This window comes from Balaenoptera acutorostrata, chromosome 9 (assembly GCF_949987535.1).
Source record: "Balaenoptera acutorostrata chromosome 9, mBalAcu1.1, whole genome shotgun sequence".
Taxonomy (NCBI): domain Eukaryota; kingdom Metazoa; phylum Chordata; class Mammalia; order Artiodactyla; family Balaenopteridae; genus Balaenoptera; species Balaenoptera acutorostrata.
The window spans coordinates 110676507-110697440 of record NC_080072.1 but is presented as its reverse complement, the minus strand read 5'-3'; the positions used below and the strand labels follow the sequence as shown (position 1 = coordinate 110697440).

At 42.6% G+C, this 20934-nt stretch overlaps 1 protein-coding gene across 6 annotated transcripts in view; it reads right to left on the bottom strand.

Annotated features, from left to right (window-relative positions):
* The window catches only part of NTM (neurotrimin), a 931513-nt gene that overhangs the window by 36421 nt on the left and 874158 nt on the right, over positions 1-20934 (bottom strand). The window lies entirely within an intron of this gene.

Below are 20934 nucleotides of genomic sequence, written 5' to 3'. Positions count from 1 at the left end.
GCCCGAGTGTCCTGTGATGCTTTGAAGACACCCCAGCATGGGCCTGAGGAACCTCTCTTCTCCAGGAGGCCCTTATAACCAATCCTCTGGAGCAGGTGCAGCACACTTTTCCTGTGAAAGACCACGTGGCAAATATTTTAGGCCTCGCAGGCCATACAGCCTCTGCAGCAACTACTGAACTCTGCTGCTGTCACGCAAAAGCAGCCAGGAGAATACGTAAATGAGCCAGAGTGACTGGATTCCAGTAAAGCTTTGTTATGGACAATGCCATTTCAATGCCACGTCATCTTACTGTGTTACAAACTATTCTGCTTTTGATGGACATTCAACTTTTTAAAAAGGTAAAAAACATTCTTGCTGGGCATGCAAAAAACAGGTGGCGGGCTGGACTTGGCCTGTTGGCTGCATTTTGCCGACCCCTGGTGGACACGTCTGACCTTTCCAGTCGTATCACCCTGTTTCCTAAATCCTTTCCTCTGCCTCAACACTACACTCTTGCAAAACCTTCTGTCCTGCGCTCTGGAACCTGCCCTGAATGATCCCTGATGTCCTCCCATTCTTCTTGGAGAGACACCTCCCTTTCACTGTCATACTGAGTCTGGGAGAATGGATTCCACTGCAGATTCGTCCTGTCCACTGGAGGCTACGAATTTATTTTATTCTTTCTCAGTATCTTTGCTCTGCCGTGAAACTTCTAGACCCCATCTTTTTAGACCCCGTGCCTCTTATAGCATCCAAATAATCACACCCTCCTCTTCCTCACCACGTCTCTGCTCTCTCCTAACTTTGGGGGGCTCCTTTACATTCACGGAGCACCTTTGCTCCTGACCTGGACTCTTCATCTCCATCCCAACTCCAACCATCATTCTCGGTGACTTTTCACATCTGGAAGGATATCTCCCCAAACCTGATTCTCACATTCTTGATCTCCTGATCTCCAAGTTTTCCTCACTTCAGTGGCCTCCTCCACACTGACACTTGCAACTTGTCAGAAACTGTACCGCCTCCAAAGTCATGAATTTGAGCATCTCACTCTGTCCAGGACTTCCCATCTTTGCCAAAACATTTGCATACTGACTTTATGGAAACGATTATTTTACTTCACAGAGGCTTCAAACCCATCGACCCTTTGATGTTCCTTCTGATGAAATGTAGATTTTTAGGACCCGTCATTGTAATCTCTCACTGGAAAACACCTAAAATGACTTTACGTCTATCCGTATATGTTCCACTAGCCTGAGGAATCCCCACTCTAGATGGATGCAAAGATCTGCTCTGGAAGCGTCACACAAACAAGCAGCCTGGTTCCACCAGACATTCCTGATCCCCCACCTCAGCTGAGCCCTCACCACTGGAATTCTGCAGTGCTTCTCTCAGGACCATGCTCTTAAGGTTTATATTTTCCTTCTTCAGTCTCTTTAGACACATGGCTGTTTTACCATCTATGTTATTATCCACTGATCATGTGCTGATGAGGGTGGTGGGGGACCCAGAAGGCACCAGACATCAGACGGGCATCACTCATTTTCTCACGATCCTGTCTACAGACCTCTACATCTGTGCTTGTCATCTCATTGTCCCGTAAGTTTTAGAACACTTAGGTTTTGTGACCCAGCATTGCCATCACTCATGGGCAATGACCTCAGCTTCTCCTCCATTCCTGTGCTACACTAGCTAACAGGACAGCTGTCTGTCTTTCCTTCTATCAAAATGCCAATTCCTCCCTCTGATCTGTGTGTTTTTTCCCTTCTTATCTTTCAAGGACTTCACTCCATCAGTTACCTCTACTTTCTCCTACATCTTCATCTGCTTTTGCTCTCCCCATGGATGTTCTTCTCTCACTGCTTGTTTGCTTGTTTATTCCTCAAAGACTTTTAAATTGAGGTATAATTGACATATAACGTTATATTAGCTTTAGGTGTATAACATAATGATTCAATATTTGTTTATATCACAAAACGATGACCACAATAAGTCTAGTTAATATCCATCACCGTATATAATGAGAATTTTTTTTTCTTGTGATGAGAAATTTTAAATCTTCTCTCTTGGCAGCTTTCAAATATGCAATGCAGTATTGTTAACTATACTCACCACGCTGTACATTACATCCCCAGGACTTAATTATTTTAAAACTGGAAGTTTGTACTTCTCGACTCCCTTCACCTATTCTGCCCACCTCCCACCCTTAGCCTCTGGCAACCACCAATCTGTTCTCTGTTCAGATTTATTATTATTATTATTTTAAACCATATCATTCTGGCAGTCACACCAATTGACTTTACTCTAGACATAAACATCAGTTTGCTCTCCCAGTCTTAGTTCACAGCTGTGACCTACCTAGATTTTTTCACCTGTTAATCATCTGCTTTGACACCTCTACTCTCCAAAGACCCCATAGCTCTCAGGCCCTTTTCACAACCACACTTCTTGAAACTATTGTCCAAATGTGCTATGGAGAATCCTTCACCTCATGTTAACACCTCCATCTCTCCCTAACCCATCTCGCCACTGAACCTACTCACACCCAAGCCACTGAACGATGGCCAAGTTGCCAAATCCTTCGTATGCATTTTAGTGTTTTCTCAAGAGACTTTAAACTGTCTTCTCTTGGCTTTAATGCCCCATATTCCTAATTCTCCATCTACCTCTCTGGATGCTCCTTCAAAATCTCCTTTACTGGTTTCTCCTGTTTTATCCAAACTCTATGTGTTGGGATTCTTCTGAGCTTGGCCCTAGGCATTCTTTTCTCACTGCACAATAATTTCCCAGGTCATGTCATGTATTTCATGGTTTTGTACATCCGTTTATATGGCAATAACTCACAAGTTTACATCTCCACCCTATTTCTCTTTCATGAGCGAGCCCTGGACTCACATACGTATTGGTCAACCTAAAACAGTCACATGGAAGTCTCGGATAACCCAAAATTGACATGTCCAACATGGAATTCTTGATTAACTCCTTCAAACTTTATTTTCCTTCAGTTTTTCTCTTTAACAAATAGCACACCTTTATCACAGATGTAGAAAACAAGCTTATGGTTACCAGGGGGGAGATGGGAGGGAGGGATAAATTGGGAAATTGGGATTGACATATACACACTAGTATACATAAAATTGATAACTAATAAGGACCTACTGTATAGCACAGGGAACTGTCCTCAATACTCTCTAATGACCTATATGGGAAAAGAATCTAAAAAAGAGTGGATATATGTATATGTATAAGTGATTCACTTTGTTGTACACCTGAAACTAACACAACATTGTAAATCAGCTATACTCCAATAAAAAACAAACAAACAAAAAACAAATAGCACCTTTATTGACCAAATTGCTCAGTTAAAAAATTCTGGAAGTCATTCTCAACACGGCTCCCTGACTGTAATACTGAATCCACCATTACATCTTACTGATTCTAACTCTGAAATATATCTTGAATCTGTCCTCTTCTCTCTATTTTTGACTGTATCACCTTTTACTTTGAGACCAGTGAAACAGACCCTGGATTTCCTAAAGTCCAGACAAAACTTTTTTACAGATATTATCTGCTTTATTTTATTTTTCAATAATACTATTAGGTAGGTATGGGCAACTGATCAAGTCAACCAAACTCAGCATACGTTCCCATATGGTCCATCATGACCTAACCTGTCTTTATTTCTTTACCATTTTCCCTTAATATATTTCCATACTTGGGTCAAATCTCACTGAAAAAATTCCAGAAGAACATCATCTTATGCTTTGTCCTTGGTTTTACTTATTTTATCACCTGAAGCACTTTCTCTCTGAGGCTTTCTCTTCCTTTCCTTTCAGGTCACAGCTCAGATTTCATCTCTCATGGGAATCCTTCCTTAAAATGTTCTGGTGCCCTTGGGATAACATCTTGCCCCCAGCCCCTTCACTGTACACCCTAAACACTCAGTGCTTTTTCTGTGATAACACTTATTACATCACATTGAAATGGTCTGCTTATTTACCAGTTTCTCCCTTCAGACTAAAAGCTCATTAAGGGCAGATAACATTTCTGTATCTGTAGCATATAGTTATTTACAATATATAGTTACTAAATGAATAGATGAATAAAAGTATTAGCTGGCGTGTTCCCTGCTCTCAGTGAATTTATAATTTACAAGTGTTCTTTGGTGATACTTGTATGGACAGCGTCTATTAAAGCAATCCACTCTACATCCAAATACATATTCAAAGTCCCCAAATGAAGGAATGCACCCTTATCATTTAAGAGGTATGACACACATATCTGGACTCTGTAGCCCCATTTTCTATTACTCCCAGCTTCCATTTTTCCTACATCAATTGTTTATCAAAGGGCAGTAGGGATGTCTGTTCATAGATATTGTTTAAAATTACACATGCATGGTGATGATACAAAAAATCGGACTGTTTTAATCAGTTATTGTTAGTATCATTAATACTCTACAAAACTCATCGTTCCAGTTAATGTGGAATAAACACACTAACTGATCTCTCCCACTCATTACAACTAGACAAGACACATTTTAAAAAAATCTGAGGACTCTGAAAAGTAATCAACAGAAGGTGGATTGGGGGGGGAACCAAAACGTGTATAAAGCACAATATAGTGGTAAGTTTCTGGGTATTTTTCTTCCTCCTATCTTTCTTGGCCTAGACTCAGAGCAGTCAGAATTCTAAAACTGCATAGAGGATGCTAGCTGAAAAAGCATCATGATAAACCCTCTCTTTTCGGTGTGAGGATGGGGGAAGGGAAAACTTGCAAGATGGAGAGGATGAGGGACATTGCTTTTTGTTCTTGTTGTTTGTTTTGTTCTTTTTCCCTCTTGGCTGTGCCCTGAGGTAAGCCTCAGTCCTGAAGCTGCAGTCCAGCAGCAATGGTAGTAGCAGCAGAGGCCACCTAAAACTTTTGCGGGGGGGACAAACAAACAAGCAAACAAAAACCTTCTTTGTGACCAGAGGAACTAAGGAACTGTATTCAGAAAACTGTGAAGGAATTTCAGTTATATTTTCGTCTCTTTCTTCTCTTTAACTGCTTTGCCCTGGAGTTTGACTCAGTCACAAGAAGTGAAAAACATCCACGGGAGCTAATGCTTTTGCTTTCTAGGCTGAGGGCCTCCCCTGGGAGCCAGCGTGGGAGGGGATCACAGAGAGAAGGGAGCTCACGAAAGGATCACGTAAAGCTCGTAAACAATCCCAGGCTCGCCACTGAGCGTGTATGGAACTCACCTAAGCCAGCACACCAAGGGCTTTGAGAACGAAACTATCGTGTGGGCCACCACCAGCATCCTAGCTGGCTGATGAAGGACCATCTTAATGACGTTGCTCAGGCTTTGGAATCAGAACTGACGTTGGAACCATGGCAGCAGGAAGGTCGGGACTGTGGTGTGAACCTAACTGAACTCATGGGCTGCGAACACAGCCCATTCTACCTCCGGGGATGTTCCCAGAGGATGTTAACAGGATCTAGAGTCTACTACATAATGTTCAAAATGCACAGGATATAATCCATTCCTAATCACGCTAAGAACAAGGAAAAGCTAAACAATTCATTAGGGAAAAGAGAATTAACAGAAACTGACCCCGAGAAGACCTCTATGTTACAATTATCAAAGACTTGAAAGCAGCTAGTATAACTGTGTCCCACAGAGTAAAAGTGAGCACTTTTGAAATGAATATGAAAATAGAAATTTTCAACAGAGAACCAGAAGCCATAAACAATAAACAAATAAAAATATTTAGAACTGAATTTAGATATTCATTGGATAAGCTCAATAGCGGAATGGAAATAACAAAGTCAAGAGTCAGTGAACTTGAAAATAGATGAACAGAATTCATGTAATCTGAACAACAGAGGTTATGAGAAGGGTAACAACTTGATTACAAAAGGGCAAAACAAGGCATGTCTTGGTGTGTATTCCGTCCAGTTCCAGTGGTGGTGGGTACATCAATCTATGCATATGTTAAAACTCATAGAAATGTACACTAAAAAAATGTAGCTAACTTTAGTAGCTAACAAAGTGTATGGTACAACACAGGTGCCAAACAAATTTCATCATATGTCAGAATCTTGGATGTCCCCAGGGTTTACAGCTTCTTAAAATTGACTTGTCCTTTAAGTAAATCTGGATCTTCTGTGCACTGAGAAACTCAACATTCCTTCAAAGAGCTTGTGGATTCTTGGGAAGCTCATAACCTTCTTGGCCCACGGAGCTCTCGGTTCTGGATTCTACTGAGGGTGCACTGAGTTCTCCATCCCGTTCTTGTGCCCTACCTTGGCTGTCTCCCCTCTATGCTGGTTGGTAAACTGTCCTCTTCAACTCCCGGAGAAATACTGATTCTAGCCTATGTGCACACACAGTGCTGACGGATTTTTAAGGGAGGAGATTGTATTTCACAAAGCATACAAAGTAACGCAAATTTTACTTTTAAACATTCTGGTCTCCAGAGATAATATACATTGTCCCCATCAACCACATAAATGTTTATTGGATGAAGAGCCCAAATTATTCTTCAATATTTTTCAAAATAGACACATAGACACCAAACACATCCCCAGAACACTGCGTTTTCCTTTTTATTCACATACACCCTCTTGGGCATACATAGACCCCAAATCGTAAGCTCGTACAGTTTTAAGTTATTGAGACAACTCGCGTGCATGCCCCCACATGCATATATGTTAGCACATTTTCTTCCTTTATTTAGCAGAATACTTAGTTTGCCATTGATTTCCCTTTAAATCTATTTTTCAGATGTTCTATGTTGAGGAACATTCATGGAATCACAAGACCCTGATTCGTTTGCACTTGATTTCCTAAAACGATATTCTCTAGGGGTTGTTCAGTCTCTCCGATCCGTTTTCAAGTCTTTTTAGCGTTTTATTTTCTCTTAAACAAGATTTTTTTTTTTCCCAGGAACTCAGAGAACTTCAACCTCATACGCACTCCCAGCATGACACATACATGGCTCCAGGGCCCCTGCTCGGTCACACGCACGCCGGCCTGACACGCCGCCCAGCGCTGCACCAAAGAAGGCTTCTCTCAATCATCAGGGGGAACTGTTCCCAGACAGAACATCTGAGTCGCGAGCTCCACGTTCCTTCCATTATTCATTCTATACGTTATGAAAAATAAGCACTTGGAAAGCCTAGCGTATTCCACTGACCAAAAATCATGATTCTGATGAGGATGATTTTGATGCCACTATTGCAGCATTATTTGTGCATGAGAACAGCAATCAGCTCTGCACCAAACAGAACTGAGACTGGCCTTGCCTCCAGGGCTTAAAAACTGGGGAGACAGATCTGATGAGGAGGAAGGGTACATGGGCCTTAGACAGTATAGCCTCTGTTGCCAATTGCCTGAGGGGTCTCTGTGGGTCCAAAGAATATTTTGAAGAACAAATACACACTAAGGAGGAATTGAAAGGAGGAAGTCTTTGTTCACATATCAGGGAGAGCTTTCCTATGGTTGAGTCATTTCAAGAGCAAGGGGGACACGGCACCAAAAAAGAAAAACATCTCAAAGGAAGGATAAACAGGCGGACACACAGGAAACGCAGAGCAGGGCGGCCCTCGAGGTTCTCAGGGAGTCCAGGGACCAACACCAGAGCCTCCTAAATGTGATGGGTCCCCCAGTGGTGACACTGTAGGCATGGTGGTCAGGTAAGTTCAACTCCCCCTGGGACAGCCCTGGGCGGTGCTGATGTACTTACAGTGTTCCAGGCCCCCCGCTGCTGGAGGCCATTAGACTGCTCCAGTCATTCTGAGAGTCAAACGTGCACTCATGTATTCAAATATCTCGCAGTAAGATCGTACATGCCACAGAGCAACTAAGCCCGTGCGCCGCAACTACTGACCCCGCGAGCCACAACTACTGAAGCCCGCGTACCTAGAGCCTGTGCTCCACAACAAGAGAAGCCACCACAATGAGAAGCCTGCGCACTGCAACGAAGAGTAGCCCCCACTCACTGCAACTAGAGAAAGCCCGCGCGCAGCATGGAGGACCCAACGCAGCCAAAAATAAATAAATAAATAAAATTTTTAAATAAATAAATAAATAATAAAATTTAAAAAAACAAAAAACAAAAAACAAATCTCTCCCAGCAATAGTGCCCAGCTGAGAGCCCTGAGTACCGAGTTTCTTCAGACACGGTGAGGAAGTACGAAAAGTTCCAGCCACGACACAGCAGAGAGACAAGAGCAAGTGGCCCACACTGCTTATCATGGGGGTCACGGTGGCCAGCACTGCGGGGTGTGTGTACTTTGTGTTCTCTCTCCCTAACTCTGTCCTTGGTGGCACTTCTATGTTACTCCTACGTCTCCTTCCTTCTTATCTTCTTCCAATCCTTCAAACAAGACCTTCTTCCAAGAAAGCACCAGAAACACAATCCCATTTGCAAAGAACTACTAGGCATTTAAACCTTTTCTCCTGCGATGGATTCCAGAGCGGCAGCAGCAACAGACAGGGGTGCCCTGAAGTCAGTCACCTGGCTGGTTTAGTTGAACTGTCACTGCTCTATCTGGAGGAAGCTGCTTATCTTATGTTCCCTTTGAAACGAAGGAGGATGAATATCTACCCTACATTTTATAGATTCGCTTAAATATTTCAAATATATGGGAACATTCTGTGAATTGTAGAATGCTGTGTAGAATGCTGTGTAGATAGGAGAAGCTGTTATTTCACAGAACGCAGACACTCACACTGAAGGTACTGATTAATGGTCGATTGTCAGCCAGTGGCCAAGCCTCTGGGGCAGCACTTAGGGAGATGGGTCTTCCTCGCAGGGGACGATGCTGAGTTTGCAGGTGTCCCCCAGCGCTGCCTACCTGGGGGCCGGTCCTGAGCTCAGCTCCTCCGGTCTCAGGATGCAGTGGGGTAAGCTGGAGGGTGGCATTCACAAGAGGACCATCTACAAGAGGGCAGAAAGTGCCTGGAATTGCAAAGACCCTGGTGGAACAAGACTCATCTATCAAGGCCAGGACGGGGGCCGATAGCTCGAGGAGTGGCAGCAAACAGGGCTGGGAGCGGAGACAGGAAGATTCATTCCTTCCCGAGAAAGGAGTGCGCTGTGAAGAATAAACCATCTCCTCTGCGGCCACTGGACCCGACCCAAGAGCGAAACTTGTTTTGCGAATTTGATCCCAGGGGAAGCCAGTGGCGGTGCCGCTCCAGGAGAAGCAGGGGTGAGTGGGGTGGCAGGTGCTGTATGACACAGCAAGGCAAGCCCAGGTGACGCGGCGGCCACACCTGACTGCACCTGCCAGAGGTAAGCGTGGCAACGGCCTGGAGCTGGGTGGGGAGAGAGACGGTGGCAGGGAGGTGCCAGCTGGAGAAGGACAGAGTCATCCAGACCGAGAGGCTCCATTCCAGCTTCTTCAAGAGGCACATGGTAATTAAAAAAAGACTTCCCTGGTGGTGCAGTGGTTAAGAATCCGCCTGCCAGGGCTTCCGTGGTGGCGCAGTGGTTGAGAATCTGCCTACCAATGCAGGGGACATGGGTTGGAGCCCTGGTCTGGGAAGATCCCACATGCTGCGGAGCAACTAGGCCTGTGAGCCACAACTACTGAGCCTGCGCGTCTGGAACCTGTGCTCCGCAACAGGAGAGGCCGCGATAGTGAGAGGCCCGTGCACCGTGATGAAGAGTGGCCCCCGCTTGCTGCAACTAGAGAAAGCCGTCGCATAGAAACGAAGACCCAACACAGCCAAAAATAAATTAAAAAAAAAGAATCCGCCTGCCAATGCAGGGGACACGGGTTCGAGCCCTGGTCCGGGAAGATCCCACATGCCGTGGAGCAGCTAAGCCCGTGCACCACAGCTACTGACCTCATGCTCTAGAGCCCGCGAACCACAACTACTGAGCCCACGTGCCACAACTACTGAAGCCTGCGTGCCTAGAGCCTGTGCTCCGCAACAAGAGAAGCCACCGCAATGAGAAGCCCAGGCACCGCAACGAAGAGTAGCCACTGCTCGCTGCAACTAGAGAAAAGCTTGTGCACAGCAACGAAGACCCAACACAGCCATAAATAAATAAATAAATAAATAAATAAATAAATAAATAAATGTATTTTAAAATAAAGGCTCGGAAGGGTGAGGAGAGAGATAAGAGGAGGGTTCAGAGCAGTGGCTTCCAATGATGTTCCTGTGATCACAGGGGGGAGGGTGTAGGCCGTGAAAAGCCAGGACGGCTCCCAGTTCATGCCCTAGTGAAGCCACGAAGAAGACAGGGGTCAAGGTCCAGTCTCTCAAGGGGCAGGGGTCCGAGAGGACACCACCGCGATGGCTCTTGAGAGATGCAGGGTCCAGGTGGGAGGGGGGCAAGGGCAGGGGGGCCGAGAACTGGGCAGGCTGGAGAGCACAGCAAGGCGGGAGCAGCTTTCCCTCTGCCTGGGACCCTCGCTCCTTGCTGGCCCGTGGGAGCAGCCCCAGACCAGACTCTCCCCTTCGCGGCTGTCCCCGGGGAGCCAGCGCACGGCTGCCTTTAAGCTGCACCTTCCTCATCGTGTCCACGTGGCAAAGCCGTGAGCTCAGCCTCCCGAGTACTTAGGCCCCGTGACTCTGAGCCTGACGACCGTGGCACCTGCGGGGCTGGGCATTCGGGTCGGGTTCCTGGGGGCCTGGAGGAAAGCCCGGCAGCCCCTCCAGGCCCCGCCCCTCCCCCCATGGGCACTGCAGCCGGAGTGAGGGGTGGGTGGCAGCCCTGGAGCTGGGGAGGCAGAGGGCAGGGAGGGACTGGTGTTATGGCTGAATTGCGTCCTCCCCATGTTCAAATTCTCATATTGAAGCCTTAACCCATGGTACCTCAGAATATGACTGTTTTTGGAGATGGGACCTTTAAAGAGTTAATTAAGGGAACACAACGCTGTGAGAGTGGACCCAAATCCAGCGATGACTGGTGCCCCTGTAAGATGAGGACATTCCCAGAGAAATGACCCTGTGAGGACAGACATCTCCAAGCCAAGGAGAGAGGCCTCCGAAGAAGCCAACCCTGCCCACACCTTGGTCTTGGACGTCCAGCCTCCAGAAGTCTGAGAACATAAATGCCCATTGGTTAAGTCAGCAGCCCCGGCAGACACGTGCAGGGGTGCATCTGTCTGCTCTCTCCCAGGTAAACACAAGGCTAAGAGGAACAAGGGGAATTCTCATCTGTTGAGGGCCTTCCACTCCACTTGCCAAATAGTTCACATATTTTATTTTATTTAACGCTCACAACAATCCTCCTTTACAGAACCCAGGGGATTGAGGGGGAGGGAGGCTGGGTCAGTCCTTTGGAGGTCAGGGGAGGGGTCTACCTGGCTGAGAACCTAGTGCATCCCACTTGCACGGGGCAGCTTCCCCAAAGGGAAGGAGGAGGGGAGAGCGAGAAGACCAGAGGGGCAAGAGCCAGAACAGGTTGGGGACGAGATGGGAAGGGAGCCTCTAGGGCGATGACAGAACAGGGTCTGTTCTGGCCATGGGAGCTGGGAAAGAGCTGCGTGTTTCATTTGCAGACACCACTACTGGCAGGAAAATGTCCACTTTTGCCCAGAAGCCGCTCACGTAATAGGAAAGGCCCATTTAAGTCTTGCCCATCTTGGCCCTGCCTTCCGCCTTCTTAGCTAAAAGCACTGTCATTTCCTAGACTGAGAAGAGGGCGCTATAACTGGGAGAGTAGCCTAGAGTAGAGAGTTAAGCATTGCAGGGCATATAGGATATTTCTTTTCTTTTTTCTATTTTGTATCCTCTAGGAACGTACCCACGATGCAAATATTTTTAAATTCCAAATTCTCCATCCAAATTCACTCTCACACATTAATAGGCATCCTGCTTTGCTTGTCTTCCCAAGCTCTTTGATCTCCCATCAGGGTGCCGTCAGAGTTGCCTTTATTTAATACAAAGACATTGGACATCAAACCCTGGGCTGAGACCTTCAGTCCCTGCTTCTCCAACAGGGGGCTCATTACCTTGAGTCAGTCACCTAGCATTACCGGGCTGGTCAGGGAGCTTACGGCTTTAAGAACTTGCAAATAATTAGGAGTCATGGATTAACTAGAAGCTTAATTTGTATACTCTATATTAGAAATCGCCTCTGTCTTATTTCTTCCAATTCCATACGATAATGTGAAGGCACGTTGTCAAAGGTATGCGACCACACGTGTATTCACTTAGTTAAAAGTTACATATACTCTATTAACACACACACATATACACACACACACACAACTTGTAGTTAAGTTACAAGAGCACACAGGTATTCATAGGTACCTATAAAATTTTGTGTAGATTTCTCTCAGTTGAATAAGTATTCAATTTATCATTTTACCTGCCCTACCAATTTGTTTTAAAGCATCTTCCTTCCACTGTAAACACAAAGAAAAATTTCATGCCAGCTGAGTCTAAATATCCCCAGCTATGAATTAGTCTCATTGGAATTAATGATGTTTTACTGTATTAGGATCAGATATTCTTCAGAAAACATGAGATTTTTTTTTAAAGACATAAGCTGATCATGGAGACTATTTCTGCTCAGGGAGCAGTTTTAGACAAAAATCTTCTAGTTGGGGGTGGGGTTTGGGGTTGTCATCTGAAAGCTCCTAATAATCACCATTATCTATCACCATAGAAGATGTGTCTTTGTGTAAACTTGGAAACCAGAACAATTTATTGCTATTTCAAGTTACCCACTCTCTTCCAGACACAAGCAATTCCCCAGACAGCTCTAGCTCAGCTCCTCTGATGACAAGAGAATTTCTGAAGAATATTTCACAGAGAGTTTTTAAATGTTTACAACAATGCAAATATCGATGTCTCAGCCAAGTCAATATCGGAATTTATTGTCCTTCAATATTAAACACTGAGCCAGGCTCCCTATTGGTCAATATTTGCATTTAGGTAAATAAATCTTTATACTGACTTCAGCCGATGTCAATAGCTACTTATTCCAGATAAGTAAAAGTAAAAACAGGAAGCGTTATTTATTTTTTTGAGGCAAAACAGCAACTAGTTACATAAAGGCCCTGCAGCATTTCTAAAATATCAATACGCAGTTACTTTTGGCAATGAAACATCACGGTATTATGAATCACACCGGATGGAATTTTATAATTAGGAGTTAATAAAAATAAATTTCATCTGTTATTAATACCACAGTGCTGTTTTTTAAAACTTGAAAGAATTCTCAGCTCTCCTGTTCTTTTCACCACTTGTGAGGTTAATTTTTGATATTATCTGTAACTGTGAGAATTCACAGGGCTATGTTCCTGAACGCTTCCTAGATTATGTGATTAACCTTTATTCCAAACGTAAAAGAAAAATGTGCCCAGGCTTGACCTCTATGTGGGTGAGCAGGTGCTGTCTAGCTGTGCTTTGGGCCTCGTGTTTTGTGCTTTGGAATCAGGCCTCACAGGCCACCTCTGGGCATCAGGCCTCCGTGTTTCTAGATGTCTACTAGGAACAGACTGGGGTTCTGTGAATGAAAGAAGCTTCTCCCCCCGCAGTCAGTGCCCACTGGGTGGGGAAGGACCTCAGTCACCTATTAGGACACAATAAATAGCCCCAGTGGAAACTGAACAAATGGGTCGGTGTTACTTGCATAAGTAGAATTTTGAAAAACACAGAATAGAATAGTTAGAATAGTTACAATTGTGAAAAACATATAATACGTATTTTATTATTTTCTTTAGGGGGAGTACATTGTGCTTTTGTATGCACAGAATTTATTTACCTAGACACTGTCAGATATTTACTTAGAAATGATAATATACTGAGAAAAGTAGCAATATTACTTCCCTGTAAGAAAGTTCCTGCACCCTTCAGGCCTGTGTTGATGCTCCAGTAATTGGCGTGTGGACTGACCAGCCTAACAGAACATTTAACCACGCAAACGTGGCCACTCTGTGGCTCTAAACAGTCACACACAAGGTCGGTCCTTTTTAGCTGCTAGCAGAATTCAGTCACTAAGCAAGCGATACTCAGTGGCGATGTAGTGCTTTTAAAGCAGCACAGGTCAAATAAAATTAAATGAAAATTTATGCCCATTATAAAAATGTCTACGATGCGATCGAGCCTCCCCAGAACGATAAAAGCTGCTAAAAGTGAAATAAATGATATCTGCCTCAAGCATGATTTTCCCCCAGAGTCTCCGTAGCCCAGAGGGCAATGGTAGCTGATTCTATAGAATGCTGAAGAACGTGTATTTGCTGCTTTGAAATCTAGGTGTGTTCTACATGACCAGAAGCAAGTGGAGACAGTTCCCAAGAGAAGCCACCAAAGGAAGCCTGTGAAAGCATCACAGGCTGGAAGCTGTCCTGTAGGGGAGGCTGGCTTGCGCAGCCTGAAAAGCCAAAGAGCTGGGTGCGGTGACGCGGACAGCACGTGTCTGTTGGAGAGGCCTGGACTTCCGCGATGCTATGTTACTCTTTTTCCTTTGGGACACGGATGTCAACAGCCTTTAAATCAACTTTCACAGCATACTTGAGGTTTACTGACTTGCTTTATGTAAACTAGGAAATCACAATCCTGGCCCTATGTGCACAGGATTTCCCTAGTGACCCCAGTGGAGATGCAGGAAGGTGCCTTACTTCTCATCGGCCACTGAAAAACACTAGTGAGCCCCCGCGGTGGTTCCTCGTGGATTTAAACAGTCAACACAGATTTTGTGAAAACCTACCATGAGCTAGGGCCAGGCTATGAATGGAGTCCTGTTTATCACGGCACCCTGCCCCCAAAACAGTGACTGGCACGTAGCAGGAGATACCATCATTGTTTGTGGATAGAATTAATAAACAAGAGATTAGAGAGGCAGAGTTCTCACGTGAGGAGGCTTACAGCCCACAGAGAGTTAGGTAATACAGCCATGATCACACACGTAGGTATTTTAAATTGGAGGGGCGCAGAGGAAACAGTGCAGAGTATTGCATCCACACGTCTGAGGAGTTCTCGAGGTTGTTGATCTGGTGGGAATGTGTATGTGTGTGGGTGAAGGGGGCTGCTTATCAGGGAGAGGTTAACACTGACACTGAGATTTTAAAAGGTCAAACATGAACAAAGAGCCTGGGAGACAAAAAGGGAAACGGATTCCAGGCAAGTGGAACAGCACGTGCAAAGGCTCAGAGGCAGAAAGGAATATGGCATTTTAACAGATATTTTTAAGTAGCTGTGTTGATCCTGGGGTTTGAAGTGCAATAGTGGAAAGAATGAGGACCATTCTGTGTGGATGTTTGGGCAGGTATCTAAATACAACAAGGAAAACTCTTTTAGGATATTGCTGAGAAGCAGAGGACCATCTGCAGCATTTGAGCCAGAGAGTAACATAATCGGATCCACCAGATCGGCAGCGCCCTCTAGCAGCAGAATGGAGGCCGGGGTAGAGAAAGGCAAGCCTGGAAGACAAAAGGAAAAGGAACAGAGATAGTGCAATGATCCGGATAAGAGACAAGATGTCCCTCAACCAGGCAACGGCAGTGGGAATGGAGAGAAATTCAGGTAGCGAGAGGACATTGAGAAGGACTGGAAATCTTTCTAAAAGACTTGGAAATTGATTGAAAAGATATGTGCAGTTAAAAGAAGGACTCTAAGATAACTTACAAGTTTCTATCTGGGGCAACAGGACAGTGGTACCATTCCCTGTAATAATACAGGACACACACGATGAATTCCATTTGTATACAATAAGGTCGAAGTGGCTCTAGGGCATTGAAATGGGGGTGTCTTTAACACAGTTAGCTATTTGGACTGGCGGCTCAGGAGTGGAGTCTGCACTAGACAGACCTGCTTGTTATGTTGCTTACTGCGGCTACACAGTGGTGGCAGTTGCAGCTGTGGCCCAGAATGAGATAAAAGGAGAAAGTGCAAAGTGAAAAGAGGAAAGGATCCAGGCCAAACCCACCCTGGAAATGACTGTCCTTAAGCTGTGAGTAGAGGAAGAGCCCAAACGAAGGTTAAGAAGGAAATTTCAAAGAGGGAGGAGAAGCGTGGAAGAGCGTTTTGAGGCTGAGGAGACCGTGTTCCCAAAGATCTCTGGACAGTATCTCCCAGGCACACCGACATGGACAACCTCTCACTGGGAGGTGGGGTCTGTGATGCCTTCTTGTATCGGGTGGGGCTGTATCCCAGCTTCACGTGCTCTTTAGGAACCCGGCCACCTTGGTGTGAGGAAGCCAAATAGGCCATGAGAGAGACGCCTCAGAGAGGCTGTGTGCCTATGTCTGACTGATGCCCCAAGCGTTCACCTGGCCTTCAGGTCTTCCCAGGTGAGGCCCCATGCATCGCAGAGCAGACACACGCTGTGTCACATGCTCTGTCCAAATCCCTGACCCAAGGTATCTGTGAGTATGATACCATTGTTAGTTTACACCACTAACCTAGGGGCTGGCTTCTTACCCTGCATTAGCCAAATGGAACAGAGGCCAAGCAAAGGGACAGAAATCTGAAAGACAGAGTAGACAAGGAGGCAGACATTCGGAGTAAGAGGAGGAGGAAGCCTATTAGATTTGGCGACTGGAAGGCCCATGGTGGTCTGAGTATCTCAGTGCAGCGGTGAGATTGGAAGGCAGACCCTAGTGAGCTAGTGACTTGTGCACTGGAGAGTAGACTGCTCTTTCTACAAGCATTTCTCTTTTCTTTCAGCTGCTCTTTGATGATTTGCCAGTGCCAATATCTTTTATAAGTCTCAATAATGTGTTACAAAAAATTAATTGGCAAATATGCTTTTCATTTCTTAGAACTCAGAAAATAAAATCCCCAAACCAGAATTTACCTATTTGTCTCAAAACTTTAACACAAGTGATGATATCTTTAAAAGATTTTTTAGTATGATATACATAGCACTCAGCTTTTATAATTATCAATATTCTGACAACATCACTTTAGTTACTACTGTTGTTTGCTGGAATATTTTAAAGTAAATCCCAAATATTTCTTATATCATTTTGCTCTGGAAATGCTTCAGAATACATCCCTAAAAAGTAATGCTTTTGATATTACATAACTAAATACAATTAAGGCATCTGACAAAATTAATAATAACCCTTTATAGTGACTTAATTTTGATTCAAGCTTTCTATAAGCTTTGTTTTTCTGAGAACCTAATATGTTAGGCATTGATCTAGGAACTAAGAGATATATAAGTGAAGAAGAAGAAAGACAAACTAAAGTAAAAACTGCAAAAGATGTTAAGTAGATCTTTAGATACCACAATGTCAGCTTTCAATTATTTTCATCCTAATCAATAAAGGCCTTCTCCTTCAATCTTTGGTCACCTGATAGCCACACAGTATATGTTGTGGTCTCATCTCCTGTTTGGGAGAAACATGCTCTTAGAAAAATATCAAGCAATTGTAGTTATTAAGTCATAAATCTGTTGAAAATGTAAATAATAATAATGAGAGAATGTCTTTCGCGTCAATAAGAAATAAGGCAAGAATGTAAACCCTTACCATCCCCATTCAATAGGAGACCTAACCAGGCAAGAAGATAGGAAACAAAAATGAAAGGGATTACAGATTAGAAAAGAAGATCAGCTTCACTTGCAGACGACATAATTGCCCACAGAAAATATGAGGAATCTACAAAAACCTGCTAGAATTAATGTGATGTTCTCAAGGTCACATAATACAAGGTCAACACACAAAAATAAAGTGTATTTCTGTATACTAGCAACAACAGATTGCAAGAGAATAATGTGTCTGGGGTCCCTGAGACCACTCTCACCCTCAGTGATTCACTAGAAGAACTCATGGGACTCAGCATGAGTTGTGCTCATGGCTGATGTTTATTACAGAGACATGGGCAGAGTCAGGAGTCTATATGAGGGCCTTATATGCTCTCTTCCTCCCATGAGGGGTCACATAGAGCACAATCTGCCCTCAGCAATAAACATGCAGCAACGTGTGTGATGTTTCTGCCTAAGGAAGCCCACGGGAGACTCAGTGCTCAAGGTTTTCATTGGTGGCTGGTCAGGTGAGCACCCTCTGCCTAGCTTGTACCCACTTTCCAAGCTCCCAGCAGCATAAGCCACATTGTACAGTCTAGGCACAATAAGCCTCCCTTATCAGTTAGAGAAAGTTTTATATAAGTGTAGGGAACTGTTTACCAACCACATACCCAGATACCACCTAGGGGTCAATCTTGCAGGCAGTTCTCTTTAAAGGTAACAGTTTTGGGTCTGCTATATTAACTCTTTTAGAACAAATACCTACCAAAAAGTAAAGCAGGATTTTTTTTAAAAGACATTGAAAAATGTACTCTAAAATATATATGAAAAAGCAAAGTACATGAAAAAGAAAATAGCCAGTAATATAAAAAAAAAAGAGGACTGAACTTGGAGGACTTATATTATCTCATGTAGGGCTTACTATAAAGTTATAATAATCAAGATATTGTGGTATAAGCATAAGCATATATATAGATTTATGGAGAAGAATAGTTAGTTCAAAAATACCCACACATATATGGCCAATTAATTTTGGAAAAAGTCACCAATGCAATTCAATGCATGAAAGGATTGTCTCTCTAACATATGTTCTGGAAAACTGGATATCCAAATCAGAAAAATGAAAAATAATCTTAATCCTTCCATTACATCATATAAAAAATTTAATGGATAGTATATCTAAACACAAAAGGTAAAATTATAAAATGTCTTGAAGAAAACATAGAAAGACATCTTCATGACCTTAAGATCCTAGGCTGGTCACAAAAGCTGTATGTATAAGAAAAAGCTAACTGTGTTAGAAAAAGTTGATAATTTCAGTGACATCAAAAGTAAAACTTTTAGCTCTTCAAAAGACATCTTAAGAAAATGAAAAGGTAAGCTAAAGAATGGGGAAAAAATCTTTGCAATACATATATATTTGGCAAAAGAATTGTATCCCCAATATAAAATATTCTTATAATTTAATAATAACAACACACCTTTTATTTAAAAATGGCAAAAACTGGAAAAGACATTTTATAAAAGAGAACATAAAAATGGCCCATAAACACATGAAAAGGTATTCAATATCATTATTCAGCAGAAAAACATAAATTAAAACCACAATGAAATAACAATGCTCACTACACCAGAACACTTTTTAAAAAAGACTGGCATCAAATACTCCACCCAATAAACAACCTTGGCACATGAAATGTTTTCCAAGATAGACCACATGCTAGTCCATAAAGCAAGCTTCAGTAAATTTAAAATGATTGAAACCATACAAAGTATGATGTCTGACCACAGCGGATTGAAATCAGAAATCAGTAACAGGAAGAAACTTGGGGAATTGACACATAAGTAAACATTAAACAACTCACTTCTAAATAACTAATGGGTCAAAGGGAAATTAAAAAATACTTTGAGATAAATTAAAATGAATTTATAATATATCAAAACTTATGGGATGCAGCTTACTCAGTGCTTAGACATTTATAGCTATAAATGTCTATATTAAAATAAAAAAGAAAGATCTCAAATTAATAACTGAAACTTCACCATAAGACACTGGGAAAAGGAGAGCAAACTAACCCTAAAGCGAGCATAAGGAAGAGAATCATGAAGAATATAGAATAAATTAATGAAATAGACAATAGAAAGCAATAGAGAAAATCAACAAAACCAAAAGTTGGTTCTTTGACAAGCCTTTAGAAAGAGTGACTGAGAAAATAAAGTGAAAGACTCAAATTATTAAAATCAGGAATGAAGGAGGAGAGATCATCGAATTTAATGGTGAAAGATTGAGTGCTTTCCCCACCGAGATCAGGAACAAGAGAAGAATGTCTACTATCAAAAGAGAAGAATGTCTACTATCAACCAGTTCTATTCACATTGTATTGTAGGTTCTGGCTGGGCTATAGTCAAGAAAATGACATAAACGGCATTTTGGGAAGGAAGATGTAAAACTCTCTCTATTCACAGATGGCATGATCTTAGATATAGAAAAGCCTGAGGAATCCATTAAAAACTATTAGAACTAATAAATGAATTCAGCAATATTAAGAATACAAGATCGATATATAATAAATAATAAAAAATAATAAATAACTGCATGTCTATACATTTTCAATGAATAATTTGAAAATGAAATTACATAAAAAGAATTCCATTCATAATAGTATCAAAAAGAATAAAATACCTTTAGCAATACATTTAACAAGAGTGCAAAACCCATACTCTGAAGATTATAAAACATTGTTGAAAGTTATTAAAGAAAATCTAAATCATTGGGAAGTCTCCATGTTCATGAATCTGAAGGCTTAATGTTGTTAAGATGGCAATATACCCCAAATTGACCTTCAGATTCAGTGTAATTGCTATCAAAATCCAAGTTGATTTTTTTGGCTAAAATTAACAAGCTAATCATAAATTTCAAATGGTAATTCTGGGGCCTTAGAATAGCCAAAGCAATCTTGAAAAAAGGAAATCAAATTTGGTTGACTCATAATTCCAGAGTTCAAAACTTACTGCAGAGTCACAGTCATCAAGGCAGTGTGGTACTGATATAAGGATAGATACATAGATCAATGGAATAAAATTGAGGATCTAGAAGCAAATCCCCATGTTTATGGTAAATTTATTTTTGACAAGAGTGTCAAAACGATTCACTGGCCAAAATAATAATTTTTTTTCAACAAATGGTGCAGGGAAGACTGGATATCCACATGCAAAAGGATGAAGATGTACTCTACCACAGACCATATACACAAATTAACTCAAAATGAATAATGTAACAACTAAAACTCTTAGAAGAAAACACAGGAGTAAATTTTCTTGATCTTGGATTAAGCAATAGTTTCCCAGACATGACACCAAAAGCACAAACGAAAGGAAAAAGAATACATAAATTGGACTCCATAAAAATTTAAAACTTTAAAGAACTGATACCAATGAGCACCATCAAAAAAGTGAAAAGAGAACCCTCAGGGAGAAAATATTTGCAAATCATAAATTTGATAAGGTACTTATACATAGAAAATAC